The sequence below is a fragment of the Haemaphysalis longicornis genome, unplaced genomic scaffold (genome assembly GCF_048455015.1).
Source record: "Haemaphysalis longicornis isolate Haplotype H1 unplaced genomic scaffold, Haemaphysalis longicornis Haplotype H1 scaffold_9, whole genome shotgun sequence".
Lineage (NCBI taxonomy): Eukaryota > Metazoa > Arthropoda > Arachnida > Ixodida > Ixodidae > Haemaphysalis > Haemaphysalis longicornis.
This window is the reverse complement of record NW_027526460.1, coordinates 55,075,893-55,085,051: the sequence shown is the minus strand read 5'-3', so window position 1 is coordinate 55,085,051 and position 9,159 is coordinate 55,075,893. Positions and strand designations below refer to the sequence as shown.

The 9,159-nt window shown below is 43.1% G+C and overlaps 1 long non-coding RNA gene across 1 annotated transcript; it reads left to right on the top strand.

The window, feature by feature from the left end:
• The first annotated feature begins 3,336 nt into the window (after positions 1–3,336).
• Positions 3,337–7,812, top strand: LOC144152227 (uncharacterized). The gene is made up of 4 exons (XR_013319110.1): positions 3,337–3,492; positions 5,913–5,983; positions 7,331–7,412; positions 7,712–7,812. It is a non-coding gene; the product is annotated as an uncharacterized LOC144152227 (long non-coding RNA).
• Positions 7,813–9,159: the final 1,347 nt, after the last annotated feature.

The following is a 9,159-nucleotide window of genomic DNA, read 5'->3' as shown; positions in this document are numbered from 1 at the left end:
ATAAGAAAAATATAAAATAATTACGAGAACTGGCGAACCGTGTAACGCCCTGCCCTTCCGCAGTAATGCAGATCTCTGAAAAGTTTCACCTGTAATCGTTATAATAGCGTAAAGAGATGAATTGTCGAACAAAATATTGAAACACTAAAAAATAAGAAACATAGAATAATTACGAAAACTGGCAAACCGAGTATCGCCCTGCACTTCCACAATAATGCAGATTTCGGGAAAGTTCCAAATGTAATCGTTATAATAACGTAAATGCAGATAGTTGGTGGATCGAAATTCTGAAAAACTGAAAAATAATATAATATGAAAATATACGGTAAATGGAAAACAGTATAACGAACTGCATTTCAACAATAATGCAGATTTTGCGGAACTTAGACCTATAATCGTTATATTAGCGTAAATTAGTTAATTGGTACAAAGAAATTTGGAAACACTAAAAAAATAAGAGAAGTATAAAATAATCACGAGAAATTGCTAACCGCGACGAGCCCTGCATTTCCACAATAATGCAGATTTCGCAAAAGTTCCAAATGTAGTCGTTATAACAGCGTAAATGGAGATATTTGTTGGAACGAAATTTTGAAGGATATGAAAGATAATAAAAATGTTCACCAATTACGGACAAAGGCAATCCGTATAAAGCCCTGCATTTCCACAATAATGCGGATTTCTGCGATTTTTCCACTTCGAATCGTTATAATAGCGTAAATGGGGATAATTGGTCGGACAGGATTTAGAAAAACCAAAAACTGCGTCTGTAAAAACTCACAATCTAAACAAGCAGCATAAGAATGCTACGCATTAGTAGATAATTCTCTGAATTTCTGCTGATTGTTTTTTTTTGCAGTTTGGGTGGGTTCAAGTGCACAAAAGCAGACGAAATTTCGCCATTTTTTTCCGCTTAGGAGGAGATATCAGAGTGCAAAGAGAAGTGGGATAAGGAGGTGCTGTCAGAAGGACGTACTCTATTGCTAGGAAGAAAGCGAACAACGGAACCTCAAGCTGGGGATGAGAAAATCAGTGAATTTCGGCAGGGATTGTCGGAGTAAAACTGGAGTGCGGACACGCCGAACGGTGGAAAGAGTGCGCTTAGGCGCCACGTTCCGATTTAAGCAAATTTTCATAAAAAATCTTGGCGACGCAAAAAAAGAAAACAGAACTCTAAGTTGAGACAGAAGCGGTTCCAACGTTGCGCGCGTGCAATAAACGGAGAACCTGTAGTTAAAGGGACCCTGCAACGCTTTTTTCAACTTTTTTTTTGCAATATTAATAAATGCTTGCAGAAGGTAGTCACCCAACACATCCCGTACTTAGATTACAGGGTCGCGAAGTACCTCAGCCAGAAAAAATTGCTCTATGACCATCAGATAGCTTCGAAACTAGCTCAAAATGTTTTTCTCTCTTTCCCGGTCTTGACGTTCTTCGACGGCTCGGATTACGTCACCGAGGCCATGTAGCGGCTGTTGGCCGGTTTTCCTTCAGTTGCAGCAATGAACGCTTTTCGATAGCAACTTTAAAAATACAGCCACAAAAACAAAGCAGAAACGGAAGGCGTATCTGGTGAGACGAGCAACTCACGTGCTGGCAATTACTGTAGCTTTCGCAGTGCTTTCAGACGCGAAGGAAAGAGCGAAAGCGTTTATCGAAAGTGTTGCACGGTCTCTTTAATAGGTGAAAGGGAGTCAGTAGGAAGTAAAAAAAAATTCTGCATAAACTCAGAGAATGATCTACTAACGCGTAGCATTCTTATGCCGCTTCTCTGGATTTGGAGTTTTTACAGACGAAGTTTTGGGTTTTTCTAAATCCTGTCCGACCAATTATCTCCATTTACGCTATTGTAACGATTCAAAGTGGAACCTTCGCGAAATCTGCATTATCGTGGAAATGCAGGGCGTTATACGAATTGCCGTTATATTTTTCTAATCTTTCAGTTTTTTCAAAATTTCGTTCCACCAAATATACCCATTTACGCTGTTATCACAACTAAAATTGGCACATTTGGGGAATCTGCAATATTTTAAAAACGCAGGGATCAACACGGTTAGCAATTTCCTGTGATTATTTTATATTTTTCCTATTTTTCTAGTGTTTCCAAATTTCTTTGTACGAATTATCTAATTTACGCTAATATAACGATGATAGGTGTGAGTTCCAAAAAAGCTGCATTATTGTTGAAATGCAGGTCGTTATACGGTTCCTTACTTTTTAGTTTTTCAAAAATTCGCTCGACCAATTATCTTCATTTGCGTTATTATAACGATAAGATTTGGAACTTTCCCGAAATCTGCATTATTGTGGTAATGCAGAGCGTTACAGGGTTGGCCAGTTTTCGTAATTATTTTATATTTTTCTAATTTAATTAGTTTTTCGATATATCGTCGACCTATTATATTCATTTACGTTATTATAACGATTACTTTTGGAACTTTCCCGAAATCTGGATTATTGTGGAAATGCAGGGGGTTACACGTTACACGGTTCACCAGTTATCGTAATTATTTTATATTTTTCCTTCTTTTAAATTTTTCGTAATTTCGTTCGAAAAATTATCTCCATATACGCTATTATAACGATTAGAGGTGGAACGTTCGCGGTATCTGCATTATTGTGGACCTGCAGGGCGTTACACGGTTCGCCAGTATTCTTAATTATTTTATATTTTTCTTGTTTCTTTAGTGTTTCAAAATTTTGTGCGATCAGTTATCTTCATTTACGCCATTATAGCGATTACCGGTGGAACTTCCATGATATCTGCATTTTTGTGGAAATGAAGGGTGTTATACAGTCCCGGTTTGGAAGGGGAAGGGGGGGGGAGGGGGCGGGGCGTACTAGCCAAAGAATACTACGCATTAAAAATACCTGGCTATTTGAGCTTTACTGGACGACATCGTTTGCACTGCGGATAAAACAAACTAAAAAAACGGTGTTGACTTCTTTCTTATTCGGCGCGCTCGACACCAGTACGCTTTTGGCACATTTCTTTCTCCAGAATAAAAAAATAATCGGGAAAAGCGCTTCCATTACGCTGGTGAAGGCAACACTAAGCCGCGTCGTGCGCTCGAGCAGATAATAACAGTGGACGCACATACAGCAATCTGCGACGGAGGAATCTGTGTTTACGTCCGACACGTGCCGCTAGGCCGTTGAATGGCATTAATGCCGCACGCACGTCCCCGCTCGATTCCTTTAGACGTGTGCCCTCGAGAATTTCCAGTCGGACGTGGGGTTCTTCACGCGTCCTTTAGTTGGCAGAAGCCAAAAGTAGAGAGACAGCCTTCCCGGATGAGGTATTTATGCTTTCTTTAACGTGTGCAGCGTCTTGTAAGGGTGCTCGACCGGACACAGGATGCGTTCCCTTGCATGTCCGCTACACGGAATAAAAAGTCATCTCGTCGGTACTTTGTCGGCACATGCTTGCTGACACCAGCTCGACCATGAAGACTTCTGCTGTCCTATTTGCCGTCGTTCTTCTATCAGCAGGTACGTTCTCTTTGGTAGTCCAAATATGTTTTACAGTGGGCTCTAGCGCAACTGGAATGTGCTAAACAGCACGAAGTGTTGGTAATTACCTTAATGCGTCCCTGCCGCTTTATGTATACGTCGGTATAGTAATAGTTTATGTATAAAAACATTTGTGGGTTTAACGCCTAGAGGTTAAAAGCGAAAACGCCGTGTATTCGGCGCACGTTAAGGATCCGCAGGCGGTCAAAATTAATTCGGAGTCCTCCACTACGGCGTGCCTCATAGCCTGCGTAGCGTCTTCGCGTTATACCTCATAATCAAATTAAAATCAAGTTTTGTTTTGCCAATTCTTTCTTGTTGACGTCTGCTTAGAAGAAAATGTTTTTGCTCTCCTTAAGGGTTTACCGTTCGAAAAAAGAAAACTGATGGGCATTAAAATATCCAAATGCCTATACAAACACTCGCACGGACGTTCACCCAAAGAATTGTCTCAATCGTTTTTACGTAATACTGGGATGACATAGGTGGTCCAAGGAACTGGTAATCTGGCTTCCTGGCCGAAGCGACGAAGTGTTAATTTACAGACGATAGGATTTATCGAGTTCCTTAAAATATACACAATCAATCGTTGTAATGGTCGACTCTTGATAATCACAAGTCGCTTAATTAGAATTTTTAATTAATTTGAAGCGATGTTCTGGTCCCGCCAGTTGTACATGCTATTGAATGGAAGAAATAGCTCGATATTTGGGTAATAAAACCGGTTAATTGGAAGTTACTTCGAATAAAAAGCATAGATGTGACCGTCATTTCTCCATAAAATTCAAAATTTAAAGCGCGGAAACACCGCCGTGCTCTGCACTATGTCGGCACCATCGCAATTAAGGCAGGGCGCAGTACACTGTAAAAACAATCCGTAATTTTACGGACAAATTACGGACCAGATGGCCGTAATAAAATCGAACCGTGTTCCGTTTGATGCAGAACAAAGAAAACACCCGTAATTTAACGGAAGTCCGCTACGTCCCTTAGTATACGAATGCTTTCTCCGTTACACGTCAAACGGAATCTTTTTCTGCTTTGCGAAATACGGGCGTTTCCTCTGTATGATGCAGAACAGAAACAGATCAGTTTATTAATAACTGCAAGAAATATATTGTCGTGTCCATCGTCGGGAATCGATCGAGAAGCGAAAACTGCGCCCCGACAACATTCGTGGCGTAATGAATACGGCTCTGTTTCGTTAGTGTCTAAAGTGTAGTAAACTTAGTGAGGACAATGAGGCCCATACCGCTCAACACGAACGCTGTATCTTGTCCTTACGAGACGCTCCGGGGACGTCGCTGCCCCGGACCTGCAAACTGCACATGCGTGTGTGACCGGCACACTTGTAGAAAATATAAGGTCATTTGCGTGCAGAAGCAGAGTTGCGGAATGTAATTTAGTTCCTAAGGAATCAATATCGGCCGAAGTATTTAGCCTAAAGCTTAAAACCAAAGCACAGCAAGCACTATTCATGCAGTGCGAAATCGCAGTCGCAACCAGTCACACATTTTTGCGAGTGCTTTCTCGAAACAGCGGAGTTGATGGCGATCAGCTATTGTGGGGGCTTCGCGGAACCGTACTGCGCAAGTTCTATAAAAGAAATCGCACTTTATCAGCCAGGAAATCTGTAAGCCAGCTAGTAAACACCCATGTATGGCACACGCAGGGTGGGCAACCACGTAGTATACAGGTTGTTCTGCACAAGTGCAGCGTTCGTGCGGTGGTGCAGTGTCTCGAGCGTCGTGCCCATTCGATCAACGTCGCGGGTTCAATTCCTCATCGAAGTATTTTTTTTCTTTTCTGAAGGCCTCAATTACGGAAAGACATGCTTTTTGAAACGGAGTGTTTGTTTTGTTACGGCCTTTCCGTACTACGGAATGTCCGTGCTTAAACTTCTTTTCGTTGTCTAAATTACGGAAATGTGTCCGGCAACATTTTACCAGCAGCTTTCTCCGTAAAATTGGCCATGTTTTTTAAAGTGTAGATAAAGCGATAGGAGGCTTCAGCTGAATCTCGCGCAAGCCTACGCTTCCCTCTGTTTTCAAGTCCGTAACCTTCGTTGCGCACGGCTCCGTGTAAGCAGTGTGTGGTGGACTTTTCAGGCTTCGATTTTAGCGCTAGGTCTCAACTACCAGGGCAGACCCTGTCGTACGCTTGAACTGGCGACGAAAGTCGAGATTCTGAACATAATCAAGAAGAGATACGTGTTGCGTACTGGTGGTGATGCTGTCATTGTCCTTTCTGTTTAATTGTACGCTCGGTTAATTCGAAGTTTCTTCGTCTTCCTGTGGACTTCGTATAATGTAGCACTAATTTTGTTGGTTGCTATAAGCATTACTCTTGCGAACAAACTGGCGCCAGTACCTATAGATAAAGTGCTATATGTCTTTCAGTGCTGCTGACGGAAGCACAGCGCTTTCAGGGAGGACTCGGCGGATTTCCCGGTGGTCGACAACGGTGTGGCGTAAGAACATTATACTGCCTTAAATAAATGTTCGCTCAGAATTGCTGGCCAAGAAAGTAGTTATGGTGAATATACAGTAAAACCTTGTTATAACGAATCGGAATATAACGATTCGTTGGATATAACAATGGATATAACAATGGATATAACAAAGCAATCGCAGTTCCTCTAGAAATTCGTTTAGAAGCCCATGTATATAAGACCTCGTTTTAACGAAGCTAACATTTCCTCGCAATGGGTATAACGAACCTTTTTTTCCCACAACGAGCATTTGCGCACCATTTTAGTAGCCGTCAGGTCAATGTCTATAGCGCGCGACGGGCTACGTCGCATCTGGGATGCCGTAGTTTAAAACTCACGCTACCTATACGGCACGCTACCTAAAATGGCTGCAAGTGCCTGGCAACACGGGAGGGGGTGCGCGTCTCCCGGGCTCCCGGTAGGGTGCCTGGATGTTCCTCCATCCGCTCTACCGGGATGCAACAGATCTGTGGTACCGCTTCTTTGGCACTCACGATGACGGCGAGGACGGACTCGAAATCGGGGATGCAGCTGAAAAAGCTATCATTTGCATGAACACGAAGCGGCAAAAGTATATCGATGACTTTTTCTCTGCTAAGTGAGCTGCCAGATCTCATGCTGCCGAATGATCATGAAGGAGTCGTTTAGCGTGAGTAAAGTAACGATTCTTTGGTTTGCTTTTTTTGCTTGTTCTTCCTGTTTTCGCGGGCTGCAGATAGTTTTGGTGTCAGCGCATCCTTTCTTGCTTGTAAATTGTTGGTAGAAATGGTCATTGGCTGCAATGAAGTACTTGTTATAACAAAGTAATTACGACCCCCCCCCCCTTCAATTTTGTGATAACCAGGTTTATGACCTCGAGGTACGGTGCCTCCAGGCCAACGTTGGGGCACACTTACATTTTTCAACACCTGCGCAGGAAACTCCTACCCATGTGCAATACTCAAGCGAAGTGTGTCATTAATGCTGTAACAATAGGTATGCCCATACTTCCACGATCGGAGAGTGATTTTAACAACCCAGGGGTGAGCGAGCTTGCGAGGTATGTTTTGGGCAATGTTTATTGTGGAAATATCAGGAGGGCTGGTACTAATGAACACGCTTATTGTATGAAGAATGTGCTTGCCTATTTGTGTGAACATGGTAAAACGTAGATTATTGGGAAAGACGAAAAGTGGAAACGTTTTCACTGGGTGGTGTAAAGTAATTAAAAGAGGCAAAAAGAATATTGGAGCGCGATATCTCTGCCTGTGAAATTTTAGGAACCTCTGTTTTGGGATTAAAAAACAGGTTACACGTTTGCTGACATTTTTCCTCGTCTGCTTGCAGAGCTCTTTCTGCCCTCGTGGACAGCGCTGTATACACCCAGGAATCGTGTGCGTCAGAGCTCCTTGCCCATCACGACCTATCTGTAAGTTAGCCATGGACACCTAAGGAGCCGCCCACTTCTCGGCTAATCACCTCGTACAAACCTTCAGTATATATCCGAATAGCTGCTTACATTCAGGCAGTGAGACTGGCCGTGTGCATCCGACCAATGCCCTAAAATAAGCCCAAACATTGAAATTTTCAGCGTTGCTGGGTTAGTGTTTCATTAATGTAAATTGGATCAGACAGAAATAGGCATGCGCTGTAGTCCACAGAGGACCCATCATTTTTATATTGTCGTTCCAGTGGCGGTAGCCTGATGCATTTCGTTATTTTTTGCAGGTGGTTGAAGAACAATACTGATGCCATGGCACTCCGTTCGGAAGTCTACGCGCCATCGATTTGTTGCTCCTTTTCAATAAAAACTACTCAATGCAAAAAAATTGGAGTGATTAAGTTAGAGCAGCAATTTGTATCATTATTCACAGTTCATCAGTTTGGGTGCACGATATTCATGGTTGGTCCTAAGATGGTCAATACCAGAGGCTGATACAGATGACAGCCCTCAGAAGCACAGACGACCCACGTGGTACCGTCCCGAGCATCGTGGGAATCATAATGAGAGTACAGATTTGCATTACCTTAGTAGCAGGCTAGGCTTGTAATCTTAGAGTGAACGTAAAAGCCCCTAAAAAGCAGGAACGATGATAAAAGTGTTTATTTAGACAGTAGGATGAGAAATACAAGCTCTAGCAACTTGTACGCAAAAACCTACCTCATGACAGGTGAACTCGGTAGAGCGAATGCGCCATCAAAGGGTGGTAGAATAATTTCGAATCCAATCGCCGCCATCATGAAGGTTTCAAACTTGGGTTCTGCGGCAGTACCTCTCAGGTAACAAGGTCAGAATAAGCAAAGCGACTCGTAATCTGGCTGAAATAACGGTAGAAGCGCCAGCCACAGCAGCATCAAGTGAACTGCTTCGTGAGTGTTTCTTTTTTCATCCCGGACACGTGCCGCCCGAACGTTGCCCGGATGAGAATGGATGTTTCCAATGCCACGCTCCCTGCGCTGACGCATTAGAAAGTAGGCCTGCGCGAAACCCAATACTGGGAAAACTCGGCTGACTCTGGGGTGATCTTTTACGTCGTCTCATTTTTGTAACACGTAAAATACGCGAACACCCTTCCGGAGGTGGCAATTCATGTTTTGCTTGTGTTACCTGAGGCGCTGCGAGGGTGTAGGGCAGGAGAACGGATCCGCCATGGACGTGCGGCTGTATGTATAATTGCTCACTCCCCGGTGTTTGGTTGTCTGTACGTTGGTGGGACGCGGAAATCATGAAGAACACAGCCTTTGTTTTAGCCACGCTTTTGCTTTCTGCATGTAAGTGATTGGAAATCCTTCATGCCATAATAATACTACTAGTGGATGGGAACTAGAGTGGAGTAATACTAAATCAATGTTGCGGCATATCTTTCAATATCCTTTTTGATATCACTGAAATTGTTTGTGCTACAGCAATATATTGGCGCCATGTGCTATAATGTATCAATTTTTTTGCATCTTTCTTGCGTGAAGGTTCCTTCTGACATAAGGTTCATCGCTCAACACTCTGCAGATACCAGGATATGACCAAGCAACGAAAATCAGCGTCTACACTAGCGCAGATTTCGGGAGCTTTGTTTGAAGTTGTAGCTGTAAAACTCAAGCTCCGAATGCCGTCTATCGCCTACGCAGCGTTCAGTCCCAAGAGTTTCGCTACCTCCATTTAAATGCATAATTCCCTC